General features: G+C 35.9%; 1 non-coding gene across 1 annotated transcript; it reads right to left on the reverse strand.

Moving 5' to 3' along the window:
- Nucleotides 1-4,505: 4,505 nt before the first annotated feature.
- Nucleotides 4,506-4,612, reverse strand: LOC141619278 (small nucleolar RNA R71). The gene has a single exon (XR_012531650.1). It is a non-coding gene; the product is annotated as a small nucleolar RNA R71 (small nucleolar RNA).
- Between the last annotated feature and the right edge of the window lie 10,074 nt (nt 4,613-14,686).

Raw genomic sequence — 14,686 nt, forward strand, 5'->3', positions numbered from 1 at the left:
AAATTTTGTATTAAGCCTAGTTTTTTCCTACTTAGGCCCGTTTCTTTCTGACTTATTTTCAGCTCACTTCAGTTCAGCTCAGCTCTATTCGGTTCAGTTCAGTTCAGCTTAGCTCAGTTCAGCTTAGCTTCATTCAGTTCAGTTCAGCCCCACTAAGTTCAGCACATTTCATTTCTACTTATCTTAAATTATAGATTTTATTAATATTTTAATATTTATTTATTTATTATTATTATTATATTAAAATTGTTATATCAATATTATTAATATTTTTATTAATTAATTAATCATCACAATTATTATTATTATTATAATGAATATTGTGATTACTACAATCAATAATATCGATATTAATATAAATAAAACAATTACTAATACTCTTATTAATATTAATATAAAACTTAATTAATTATAATATTATTAATAACATTGCTACTATTAATTTTAATAAACTAATATTATTATTAAAAATATTACTATTATTACTTTTATTATAAATACGTTTTTTTTTCAAATGCAAACTTTATTTTTTCACATACATTTTTTCTTAAACATTCCATTTAGTACCCTTTTTTACCTAAAACCCAACCAAATGAACTCTTAAATCATCATTTTTTCTAAAACTTATTTTAATTGCTCAAATGACTCAAAAGATTGATTCCAATGACTCAAAAGATTGATTCCAATTTAACAATTAATAAAGTATTTTACTTTTTTATCAATTATTAATATTATTTGTTGATTTTTAATTAATCATTCAAATTTTTTTTGTTTGTTAAAGATAAAACGTAGTTGCTCATTCATGGACGCACTTTACTCATTCACGGACTTTTTGTCATTTGTTTTCCATACTATACCCTTCATCCAAAAAAAAAAAATTCTAAACACTCCCAAATTCTCTTCCTCACAAGATAATCAAATCCGTCAAATTAATCAACTATGGATGTTAGTTCTCATCTGGATCAAGTAATAATTTGTAATTACTTTTCATTTACTTTATTAACGATATTACAATTAAATTGAACTTGTTTTTACTAATGAAATTAGGGTTTATAAAATTAATTGTCAATTGAAAATTATGTATGTGCTGCGGTGGTAGGAAAAGTGGTTGCCTGTGGGGCGCACTACCACCACGATGAAAGTCGTCAGCGCTAATATCGCGGTCGTGCATATTGATGGTGGTGGCGTCATCAGGTGACTGACTTGCTGGTGTCGTCAGGCCGTGGCTGTGGTGGTGCTGTTGTCGCCATGGTGGCGTGAGGTGGTTGTAGCGGTTGTAGCAGGGGAGTTGTACGGTGGTGGCAGACGTAAACATGTAACTGTTTGTCTGTGTTTTTTTTCCTTATTAAGCTTTTTTTTTGGTTATTTTCCGAATTTTAACTTCTTTTTTTTGCATTTAAAGTGAGAAAAGAGGAAATGAAGAAGATGGAGAGAAAATGAAAGAAGGGTATTAAAATTAAAATCATTAAATTAATAGGGGGTATTATGATCATTTACGTCCATAAAATGGGTAAAACTCGTCCATGAATGAGCACCACCTTAGGATTTGTTAACTTTTATTTATTTAATTAATTAAATTAGGATTGACGGTGGTTTGTGGTGGCTACCTAAACGCTCAAATTAGTATAATTATTAGGAGTAGTATATATATTATTATTAGTAATCTTCTTCTTCTAATAATAATAATAATAATAATAATAACAATAATAGTAGTAATAATAGTAATAATTGTAATATAATAATAGTAATAATATTAATGTAATAGTATTAATATTAATAAATATAATAATTATTATTATTATTATTATTTTGGTTCAGTTCAGCTCCAATTAGCTTTAATTCAGTTCAGTTCAGCTCAGTTCAGTTCAGCTTTAAAAAGCCAAAAAGAACAGGGCCTTAAAGTCACAATTTAAGTTTATTTCAACTCTTATAGGTTTAGTTTAATTCAGTTCAGCTTTTATAAGTTCAGTTAATAAGTTAAATTCAATTCAGCTCTTATAAGTTCAGTTCAAAAAAGTTCATAAACCTCCGTGTTAACTATTCATTCATGTCCGTTTTCTAATATTGACATTTTTTTAAAAAAAAAATAGTATGATTTTCATTTAAGTCGATAAAAAACGACATTAAAATTATATCCTAGACATAATAAAGAGGTAAGGTGATATAAGATCACATTGACGGATACCACCAGATGAATAAATGATATCAGATGATTTTCCATTTATCAAGATATGTGATAAGTGCATATTTTATATACTTTCATCCCCTATATTAGCTCCGTTTTATTTGTTATTTAGCACTTATCATAGTGTCATAAGCTAATATTTGTTGTTCTAGTGTATTTGCTTGTCTTAACATGTTTTTGTAGGAATCTAAGCATTTAGAGGCTTTTTCCTATCATTTTGTACACTAAGTCCACTAAGCTAAACAAGACCTAATATTGGACTAGCATGGAAGTGTTTGAATGGGTGTTTGCATGAAGATTTGTTGGATTGAAGTGAGAATTGCAAATGTTGCTAACAATCAAAGTCAAAGCCCAAATGTTCAAGTCCAAGTCAAGGTGGAAATCATAAGATTCCAACAAGCTTAGGATGCTCATTTGGATGCTCATAGAAGGATTTATAAACCATTAACCGGATGCATTAAGGATCATTTATCGCAAACATTGGATTCCTCAAGCAATTAAGTGAGGAATTAAAATAAAATACCCGGAAACACACGACCCCGATCGGGGCCACCCAACCCCGATCGGGGCCGCATGCATCTTGATGGTTTACGTTTCTTCTCCTCTCCTATAAATAGGAGAGGTGTTCCAAGGTTTTAGGCATCTCATTTTTACGTCTCACTTTTGTTCTTCATAGCCTTAAGCAATATAATCTCTCTCAATAGTTTTCATATTAGTTTACAAATTAGTTAATCTTGTAGTTCTTAAACATTTGGTTCTAAGTCATTTCAAGCATTTGGTTTTATTTGTTCTTCCATACAAGTTCTCTATTATTAAGGTATTTCTATTTCTAGTTTACATTTTTCCATATCTATATAGTTTATACTAGTTTATAATTTAGCACTCTAATTAGATTACTTTAGTTTAATTTCTTTCACATGTTAAAACATTTAGTTCATATAAATCACTCAACCATGTTTGTCATTTCTCTTAATATAACTTACAATTTACACCTTAACATGAGTAGCTAATTCTCTTAGTCTAAGGGCTAGGGGAGCCATGCATAAATCAAATATATAACATGATAAAATAGGTTAATAATAATTTTGTATAAATTGCTTCTATCACATGCTTGTGCCATAACGTTTAATCTTTGTTTAAGGCCTTATTCAATTGATTAAGTTTGTTCATTCGTTCTATAAGTCGAGAGGCACGGAATTGAATTAGACTAAGCATGTATAGTAGGACGACCTAGTCATGAACGAGAGTTTCTCTAGGACCCGGTCTATGGTTGACACTAATATCGTAAGGTGGGTGTCTTTAAGCCTAAGCAATTGACAATGTTTTTAGTATCGCATTTATCATGATCATATATCTACCTTTGCATGTGTGACTCGAACCCCTTAGACTCTCTTTTATCATATAATTTACATTACAATTTTCATTAATCATCAAACAAACAAACCAAACCAAAATTGAAGTTGACCTTGATAAAAATCTACCCATAGCAATTCACAACGTAATTCTCGTTTCCTTGTGGTTCGACCCCTATTACTACATTTAATTGTGTTTAGGGAATTTATCTTTACATAGGTACGCGATAAGCCTATCAAATTTTGGCGCCGTTGCCGGGGAAACGGTTTTATTGCTTTTTGAATTGTCGATTTTTATCTTGTTTTTCTTTGTCTTGGGGAACACTTGTTCCTTGAGTCCGTTACTTATCATTTTCCTAGAAATTGTTGTCTTATGCCCAGGTCCTCTCGAAGTGGAGAATTGCTTTCACCGGATTCCGATCCCGAGAAAACCTTTAGGAGAAGACGACGGTTTTGGAAGGAAGTGAAAGAAGTCACTTCTCCCATACAAGCTGAAAGTGCTAGAAAGTCTTACTTAGACGATCTAGAAATTCTTGAAGAGGAGGAGGTTTCAAGTTCATCACCACCACCACCATCACCATCTACTACCAAAAAGATGGTGAAACTTTCCGATCACTCAAAACCCACCGCGGCCATGCTTCCGGCCGGAATCACAACCACTCAAATCACCGCACCAGAATTCGAGATCAAGCCGGCTTTCATTAGCCTTGTGGAGAGAAAGCAATTTGGAGGAAGTCCTTTGGAGGATCCCAATTTTTCATGTGCAAAACTTTTGTGACTATTGCTCCATGATCCGTCAAACGGGCGTCACCTAAGCCCAAATAAGGGAAATACTTTTCCCTTTCTCTTTGAAGGACAAGGCCAAGCTTTGGATCAATAGCCTTGACCGCACCGCCATGGGAATCACCAATTGGGAGACTTTGGCTCTAGCCTTCTATCAAAAGTTTTTTCCACCGGAGAAAACTCAAACTTTGAGGAGCCAAATCACCGGATTCCGTCAACAAGCTCTTGAGAGCTTATATGAGGCTTGGGAGAGGTACAAAGAGCTTCAAATACAATGCCCACATCATGGGCTAGATGATTGGTTTCTAGCAATAACATTCTACAATGGATGTTGTGCCGAGTCCCGAAGGATTCTTGATTTCGCCAACAATGGGCGGTTTGATCAAATTGACACCGATATTGCTCATGCCACGATCGAATCTATGGCGGTCCATGATGCCCAATATGTCAATTTCCGAGTTGTGCCATCTAAAGGTAAAGAAGAATCCTCCAACAACTCCGTTTTGTTAGCTCAAATTGCCTTCCTCCAACAACAATTGGCGGAGAGAGATGCTAAAGATTCCATCCAACAACTCAATGTTGTGTCTTTAACAAGCCAAATCGTTGTGTGTGACGGTTGTGGAGGTGCGAGTCATTATGCCGCTCATTGCCGAGCTCCCATTGAAGAGGTAAATGCTTTTCAAGCTTTTAGACAAAGTTCATATCCACCGGGGACATTTTCCAACACTTATAACCCGAATTCAAAATTTCATCCGAACTTGTCTTACACTAGCAATAATGTACTTAACCCTCAACCCCCACCACAACAAAATGCCTATTTCCCTCAACAACAAAAGTATATCCCTCCACCGGGTTATCAAAATCAACAAAGGCCCCCACAAAACAACTACCAACAAAATCCACCACAAAATGGCCAACAAAACAATCAAGGAGGTGGTAAGCTAGAGGGCATGATAGTCCAAATGCAAAGGGAACTATTGGCTCAAATTCAAAAGAATGATCAAGCTCATAGTGCCGCAGTCAAGATGTTGGAACAACAAGTGGCTCAATTAGCCGCTTCTAGCTCTCAAAGAAAGAACGGTCAACTTCCTCCCCAAGGTGAGAAATCACATGAAACCGTTAATTCTATTTCCTTGAGAAGTGGTTCAAGCTATGATGGGCCATCCATGACTTTGGATGAAGAGGTGGTTGTTAAAAAGGCCAAGCTTAGGGGAGATGACAAGAAGAAGGCTAGTGAAGAGCCTCTTGTTAAGGATCGTGTGCCATTTCCTCATCGATTGTTGATGCTTAAGAGGAAGAGCAAGCTTGATGCCAAGAATGTTGAGCCCCCATTACCCGAAGATAATGACAAGGTGATTGTTGAAAAAGTCTCTCCTAATGCTAAGGAGAGTGATGCCGTTACGAAGAAGGTGAGTATTCCCAATGAGAATGAGAAAGATGTGGAGGATGCTCCTCCAAAAGAAGTTGTTCAAGTACCATTTCCCCATCGTCTAGCAAAGCATAAGGAGGAAGGTAAGTTTGCTAAATTTTTGGAAGTTTGTAAGAATTTGCAAGTCACCATCCCGTTTATGGAATTGATTACCCAAGTCCCTTCTTACGCAAAGTTTATGAAGGAAATCCTCTCAAAGAAGCGATCCTTCAATGAGGTTGAGACCATTGCTTTCACCGAAGAGTGTAGTGCACTCTTACAAAATAAGTCTCCCCCGAAACTTAAGGACCTCGGTAGCTATTCTATTCCTTGCACTATAGGCAAATATACCATTGATAAGGCCCTTTGCGACCTAGGTGCTAGTGTAAGTGTCGTGCCCTATTCCCTTTGTGAAAAACTTAACATGGGTGCACAAGTATTACATTGCAAATGGCGGACCGTTCTTTAAAGCGACCTCTAGGTGTCTTAGAAGATGTTCCCGTCCAAGTTGGTAAGTTTTTCATACCCGTTGATTTCCTCATACTTGATATGGCCGAGGACTCACAAACCCCAATTATATTGGGAAGGCCATTTTTACGCACCGCGGGTGCGTTAATTGATGTGAAAAATGGGAAGTTGACGTTGGAAGTGGGCGATGACCGGGTCTCCTTTAGCAAAAACAACACCGTTAGAAGCCCAATGTTTCAAGAGTCTTGTTATTTATTTAGCACTGTGGACTCTTCTTTTGCCTCTACTATGCTTGGATCCTCACTAACGGATCCGTTAGAGGACTCTTAGCACCTAGGTCGCAAAGGGTCTTATCAATGGTATATTTGCTTTTTAGGTGACGATGCTAAGGGCACTGTTGCTAAGAGTGCCAAAAAGAAGAAAGGGAAATTTTATTTGAAGAATTTCAAATGGTTGCGGGATGCAAGAGGAGCTATGAAATGGCGCTTGGTTGGAAGCAAGCTCAATGATGAAACTTGAATCAATAAGCTTCTTACGTCGTGCGGGACGTTAAACCAGCGCTTCTTGGGAGGCAACCCAAGCTTTTTATTTGTTTTTATTTATTTTTCTGCAATTTATTGTTTTTCGTAGTTTAGAAATAAAATACTCGACTTGACGATGTTTCTTTTTGTGATTTCTAGGTGAAAAATGAAGGAAAAAGAATCGGAAGAGAATCTGGCACGCAGCCCCATGCAAGATCCCCGTTCGGGGACGTGGTTTTGGAGAAACGAGAAGGAATTAAAATCAAATACGGAAAAGAGTCAAACCTGAAGGAGTAGTCAACCCCGATCGGGGTTGGTGGCCCCGATCGGGGTCGTGGTTCTGTGACTTCCTCGCCTTTGCTTTATACGGGTAAAAAAAAAAGATAGATTTCTTTCTATCATTCAAGCGTACCCGACGGTACTCATTTCCTCCTTTCTCTCTCGTTTCTTCACTAAAGATCACAAGGAAACATCTTCATCCCCCGAATTCATGCTAGCTTGGGGGAGGCTAACAAGTCGAGTAAGTTTTAATTGCTTTGCATTTTAGTTTAATTTCTCGCAACCCATTAAACATGACCTCTAGTCCTTCATGTTTTGTGCTTTGAGCCATTTTTATGGTTTGATTGGGTGATTTGGATAGTTGGCACATTGAGGACAATGTGATGTTTAGCTTGGGGGGGAGATATTGCATTTGCATATAGCATAGGTTGCATGTAGTGTAGAAATTTTGAAAATTTTTGAGAGAAATTTTTGCTTTGTGCTTGCTTGTAGCCTACTTTCCTCTTTGCTTATCCTAATAATGGCTTGTTGCTAATGATTTATTCTTTCATGTTGGGATATTAGCTACATGGGGATGTCTTGACATAGTAGGTGGGAGATGAAGAATGAACCAAATGGCTTGATCTTGACTTTTGGCAAGTTACAAAATGGTAAGGTAGAACCTCTTTAGACCGACGCATCCATATCCGGTCTCTCTTAGGTGAGTGTAGGTCTCCTTATGATGTGTGTTTCATCAAAACGCACAAATATGGTTTTCATTTCATCTCTTGGTAAACATGCATTCATTTGTTATAGCATTTTGGAGCCATTCACATGATATATTTGCCTTCTTGACCCCTTCACAAACAATTTTCCATAGCTACATTATAACTTGCATACCTTGTTGAGCTAGTAGCTTGTTTGGTCTTGTTTGGGTGCTCAATTGGGATATATTTCAAAGTTATGAAAATCATGTGAGCTTGGTCTAAATGCTCAAGAAATAAAAAAGAAAGATGAAAGAAAAAAAATGATGAATTGAGAAAAATGGAAAAAAGAAGAAAAAAAGTTGAAAAAAGGAAATGAAAAAAGCATGGAAAAAACGAGCATGAAAATGAAAGAAGAAGTATGCATCGAAAAGAAAAAAAGAGAAGAAGAAAAGATGTGAGAAATTCTCAAGCATTATTCATACATTTTGGAGGATTTTCTCATTGTTTGAATTGCAAAATTAGGTTGGAATTGGGATTGAGCACCTTTACTTTTGGTTGTTGCTAGCTTGACATTAGCTCCACAATCCATAATTCATTTGTTCCCCCTTCTTACCCATTACATATTGCCTTCTTCTTACCAATTTGGCTTCTTTATCATGCTTGCATTTGATTGTTTTGGCTTACTAGTTTTGATTGTTTACCATATTGGATTGCGGGCACATTATTATAAGTCGAGGATAGTTGAGTGTTTATTCACAAAATTGTCTTTTCACATAAAAAGAGTTTGAGTGCCCCGTGAGAGTCCATAAGTCAAAAGATCATGCAAGAGCTTAAAGGTTTATTCAAAGTTTTCTACGCTACGCCGTCATGTAAATCTCATCCATGTTTCTCTCTATTCCTTGCCCATGTTGTTTCGGGTTTTTAAATCATTATGCTTAGCTTGTTTGGGATATTGCAATTGATAGGATATGGTTTCTTGCTTGAGGACAAGCAAGGGTTTAGCTTGGGGGAGTTTGATAAGTGCATATTTTATATACTTTCATCCCCTATATTAGCTTCATTTTATTTGTTATTTAGCACTTATCATAGTGTCATAAGCTAATATTTGTTGTTCTAGTGTATTTGCTTGTCTTAACATGTTTTGGTAGGAATCTAAGCATTTAGAGGCTTTTTCCTATTATTTTGTACACTAAGTCCACTAAGCTAAACAAGACCTAATATTGGACTAGCATGGAAGTGTTTGAATGGGTGTTTGCATGAAGATTTGTTGGATTGAAGTGAGAATTGCAAATGTTGCCAACAATCAAAGTCAAAGCCCAAATGTTCAAGTCCAAGTCAAGGTGGAAATCATAAGATTCCAACAAGCTTAGGATGCTCATTTGGATGCTCATAGAAGGATTTATGAAACATTAACCGGGTGTATTAAGGATCATTTATCGCAAACATTGGATTCCTCAAGCAATTATGTGAGGAATTAAGAGAAAATACCCGGAAACACACGACCCCGATCGGGGCCGCATGCATCTTGATGGTTTACGTTTCTTCTCCTCTCCTATAAATAGGAAAGGTGTTCCAAGGTTTAGGCATCTCATTTTTACGTCTCACTTTTGTTCTTCATAGCCTTAAGCAATATAATCTCTCTCAATATTTTTCATATTAGTTTACAAATTAGTTAATCTTGTAGTTCTTAAACATTTGGTTCTAAGTCATTTCAAGCATTTGGTTTTATTTGTTCTTCCATAAAAGTTCTCTATTATTAAGGTATTTCTATTTCTAGTTTACATTTTTCCATATCTATTTAGTTTATACTAGTTTATAATTTAGCACTCTAATTAGATTACTTTAGTTTAATTTCTTTCACATGTTAAAACATTTAGTTCATATAAATCACTCAACCATGTTTGTCATTTATCTTAATATAACTTACAATTTACACCTTAACATTAGTAGCTAATTCTCTTAGTCTAAGGGCTAGGGAAGCCATGCATAAATCAAATATATAACATGATAAAATAGGTTAATAATAATTTTGTATAAATTGCTTCTATCACATGCTTGTGCCATAACGTTTAATCTTTGTTTAAGGCCTTATTCAGTTGATTAAGTTTGTTCATTCGTTCTATAAGTCGAGAGGTGAAGAGTCTATCACACCCGAAATACTCGAGAGAGGGGGGGGGGGTGAATTGAGTATTTAAAAATTAAGCCTACTTTTTATTTTATATCAAGGTAATTAATTACTTAAAGTTTATTGATTAAACTTTAACTAATTAACTAATTGATTATGAACGAATGAAATGACTGAAACGAAAGATGCAAAGACACACGATATTTGAAGTGGTTCAGCTTCACACGTCGAAGCCTACGTCCACTATTCTCGATTAATAATTTTAGTACCTTACTCCGGATTACAAAATTATCAACCCAACTCGTATAGTTAACTCTAACTATAACTCGATTTGAATATCACTAGATATTCAATTTGACTATCTTAAGTTACTAAGAAAGCACTTGATTGTTCTTCTAAGTGTTCACACAATTGAACGAGTAAGAAACAATATGAAGTACTATTATCTTATGACGTAATCTTAAGGAAAGATAAGCAATTTGAAGAGCACGACTTTTCGTAAATATTTTCTAAAACAAAACAATAAGACAATTAAGAATTAAACTCAAATATGTTTTGCAAAGTTTCTTGTATTTCGAAAAGCTTGGATAAATGAAGAATGATCAATTGTATTTATAGTAGAAGTGGGTACTAGGGTTTGCACGAAACCCTAGAATGCCGTGGGATAGGCGGCAAGGGTATAAGAGATAAATTTTTATCTCTTCCCTAAATTTAATCCAAGATAATTTAGTTTTAAGTAAATAAGATAAAAGTAAATCTTATTTAACAAGTAAAACTATATCTTTAAGATGTTAAGATAAGTAATCAAATCAAATCATATGTTATAAAGATAGGAAAGTATCTTATATAAATATAAGCTAGATTTGATTAGATAGTTTACTTAATCTCAACAACCTCACACGCCCCAATGGTTTACAGCTCACGGCTGAAACCCTAGGCCCGTGTCCATCTTGGATAAAACCTATCTCCTTGGATTAGGGTTAGATTAGATAGACTAGCAAACCCTAGGTAGCATGACGACCCATAAGTCGTTTTACTAACCAATAGGAATATGCAAGTCACCAATTATAATAACCCATAATTCAACTCTACTATATACAAAAGATTTCGAAATATGTTTAAGAGAATTTTACTCTTTGAAAAATGATTTTAAAACTATTAAAATCGTGCCTTTAAAATGCTACCTAAAGTTATAGTAGAAACAGCTATAACTTTAAGTTTGGTTAGTAAAGTTATAGGTGAAATAGCTATAACTTTACTTCCCAATATTCTTATCTTAAGATACCGTCATTAGATGAAGACCTATACTAACTAATCTTCCTGGAGATCTTCAGTAAAGGATCTTCTCTTTATCTTGACCAAAAGCTCTTCATCTTGAGCTTTGTTAAAGACTTGATCTAGCCTTTTGCTTGAATGATCATCATACTTGAAACTTGTTACAGTTGCTTATGATGCCTTAAGAACTTCTAATGTTATAGCTCAAGCTGCTATAACATGACTTGAATGACGCTTCACAAATCTTCAATGTTATAGCTAAGAGAGCTATAACATTACTTGCTAAACTTGTAATCCTAAGTTAATCTAACAAAGACTTGAACAAACAATTACGAGCAAGAGTATATAAAATAAGACATACACTTGTCATTATCAAAACTTAATCATATATCTATATGGTCCAACAAATTCCCCCTTTTTGATGATGACAAGTCTCTTAAGATTTGTGACTAAGTGTAAGTTCCCCCTCAACAAAATACTATAAAAAATCATAGACAGTTGAACGCAAGAACAATCACTTATATACAAAGTATAGCTTCTAAGGACCTTAAGAGATTAAAGATTCCGACAAGGAGCAAGCTTAGGCAAATACTTAAGTCACGAAGATTTCTTCCCCCTCTTGACATCATCGAAAAGACGAGAAAAGACATAAAACAACTAGAATAATATTATTCGAGACACAATGTAAGCATGCAACGAGATATTAGAAAACGAGAAAGTAATCTACATTAACATGCCAAAATAGAAAGTAAGCATACTACAAACCAAATAGTCTAATTGCCAATCAAGCGAATAAGAACAAGAGTTTTAAGCCAAATGGGCCGAATGAGAAGTAAGCCAAAATGGGCCGAATTAGACAATTATTCAAAATATAAAGTCTAACAAAAGAAAAGGCAAGGAAAAGAAGAGGACGGGTTTAAGGGATGTCACGTTTCACGACATTTGGGTTGACATAACCGGGACGGGTCCTAAACTCAAGAGAGTCGAGACGATCGAAGCATGAACGGACGTGATTAGCTTGAGCCGTGAGACACCGCTCAAAATTAAGCACCTTCATTGACAAGGCTTGAGTAGCCTCGTACACAACCCACATATCCTCATGCATAGCCTTCCCTTCCTTCCACAAGGCTCCACCTTGACTAGCCAAATTAGCTAACGAGCTAGAATGACGAACACACTCTTTTGTCGCCCTAGCCGCATCCTTAGCCATAGCATCCACTCGTGTTTCAAGCCCATGTAAATAAGACAAGACTTCACCATGATCCGAACCCTTCGAACCCGAAGCCTCACCCTTGTCTTTTCCCAAACCCGAGACCAATTCCACAACCATCTTATTTTGTGCATCCAATTTCTCACAAATACTAGCCATAAACACTTCCAATTTTTGTTCAATAACCGAGACCACATCAGACGATTTCTCCACCACATTCCCTTTTGACAAAAACACCAAGTCGGGTCCAATAGCACCGACTTTCATCAATTTAAGATGAGTGTCACACATCTCATCTTTCACCCTTACACCATAACTGGAAATCCCAATCACCCCTTTTTGTTCCAAAAGTCGAGAGACCCACATGCCATAAGGCAAATCCAAAGTTGTATAAAATTTTTCTTCAGTGACACAAACACTAGTTTGAATGATTTTATGAAACACAAGACGAGGAAGACTAACTTTGGTTCCCTCGAGCCACCTAGACAACAACAACATCTCATAGCTAGACAACTTATCACGACCACCCCGTCGCGGAACAACCGTGTTCCAAATGAAATTAAGAAAGAATTTCAATTTTGGGGTAAACGATCCCGCAAGCATGTTACTCGACCCCGTAGCATCAACATCAAACGACTTCTTAATTTTAAGCTTCTCTTCCTCCGTCACATCTCCCCATTCCGCACTTTCGGTTTATTTCGATCCCATCATCGGGGACCGAAAACAGTACAAAAATCGGCAAGGAGATTTTGACTTCTATATCATTTACCACCGCATGCAACACATTATTTTTGACAGAGACGGAAGAATAAAATTGGATTACCTCTATAGGATAAACCGGACCAACAAAGGAACAAACTTTCTTCCATTCTTGAAAATTCAAGAAATCCTTAAAGAATTGCAAGGCTTCGATTTTTCCATACCACTTTTCGGAATAGAGACGACCACCATGAATACCGTATCTCATAACATTGTTGACACGGGTTCTTTCATCCGCGGTGAGTCGAAGAGTATCAAGCCCCTTTGATGTTGCATTCAGCATATATTCCCGAAACATTGTCCTTTGAGGACCTTCTTGAGTAGCTACAACCTCAGTTTCTTCCACCAAGTCTTCAAACCCCACGTCCTTCTTTTTCCCTTTATTCAACTTCCGTCTTTTCCCTTCTAAGTTAGGATCAACCCGGTTATGATCGGGGTTAGTTGGTTTTTGGTTTGAAGAAGGTGAGGGAGTTTTGATAGGGACATAGGTTTTAGTGCATGAAGGTTTGGATGACCCGGTCCGAGTTGTGGACCGAGTTGAGGGCGAGTGAAAACGGGTTGAGGGAGGAGTCATGATGGTGAAAGGATTTTTGGAGGTTAAGAGTGTAGAAAAGTCTAAAAAGTGATCTTTGGGTTTTGTGTTTGTGATGGTGATGGTGACGGTAGGAGGGAGTATTTATGGGAGTTGGAATCTCATTATGGTAATAGAGATTTAGGGGAAGTAGGATAGTGGAGGTGGCGTGTGGAGATGAGTTAGGTAAATTTCCCCCTTTTTTTTTTTGTTAATAAAGGATTTACCAAAAGATAGACAAGTGGTTAGGGTAAAAGATATGGTAAGATATACAAGGATAAAGTAAGATATGGTGAGAGATAATTTTATGGAAAATTCGGTTTTGGCAAGAGAAACGAGTAGTTGGTTACGACTCTTGGCTCATAATAAACTTAAAATATATATGACTAGAAAACGGAATATTCTCAGAATATAATATAAAGTTGACATACATAAAAGTGCAACTAAAAATACGGACACAGTCATACAATCTCGTCAAATCTAGTCAGTCATATAGAGAATAAAATTTTTGTGACAAGTTTAGTTGCCACCAATTAAACCAATTTCCAATCGTAAAATCTCAAAACGTTCTCTAGCCAATGCTTTGGTAAAAATGTCAGCCCATTGTTTTTCTGTACTACAAAATTCCATTCTTATGTTGCCCTTATCTACATGATCCCGTAGAAAATGGTGTCTAATGTCTATATGCTTAGTACGTGAATTCTGTGCAGGGTTTTTAGAGATAATTATAGCACTTGTGTTGTCACACAGAATAGGTATACACCCAACATTAACACCATAATCACATAGTTGTTGCTTAAGCCATAAAAGTTGAGAACATACCAGTCCAAAGAAATGTATTCGGCTTCAAAGAGAGATAATGCAACGGAATTTTGCTTCTTGGATCCCCACGTGATGATACATGGTCCAACAAATGTGGCTATGCTTTTAAAGTACTTTTTCATCAAGTGAACATCCCGCATAATCTGCATCTGAATACCCTATGAGATCGAAATTACACTCAAGAGGATACCATAGATATAATTTAGATGTACCGATCAAATACTTCAAGATTCTCTTAATCG

This window comes from Silene latifolia, chromosome 1 (genome assembly GCF_048544455.1).
Source record: "Silene latifolia isolate original U9 population chromosome 1, ASM4854445v1, whole genome shotgun sequence".
NCBI classification, from domain to species: Eukaryota; Viridiplantae; Streptophyta; class Magnoliopsida; order Caryophyllales; family Caryophyllaceae; genus Silene; species Silene latifolia.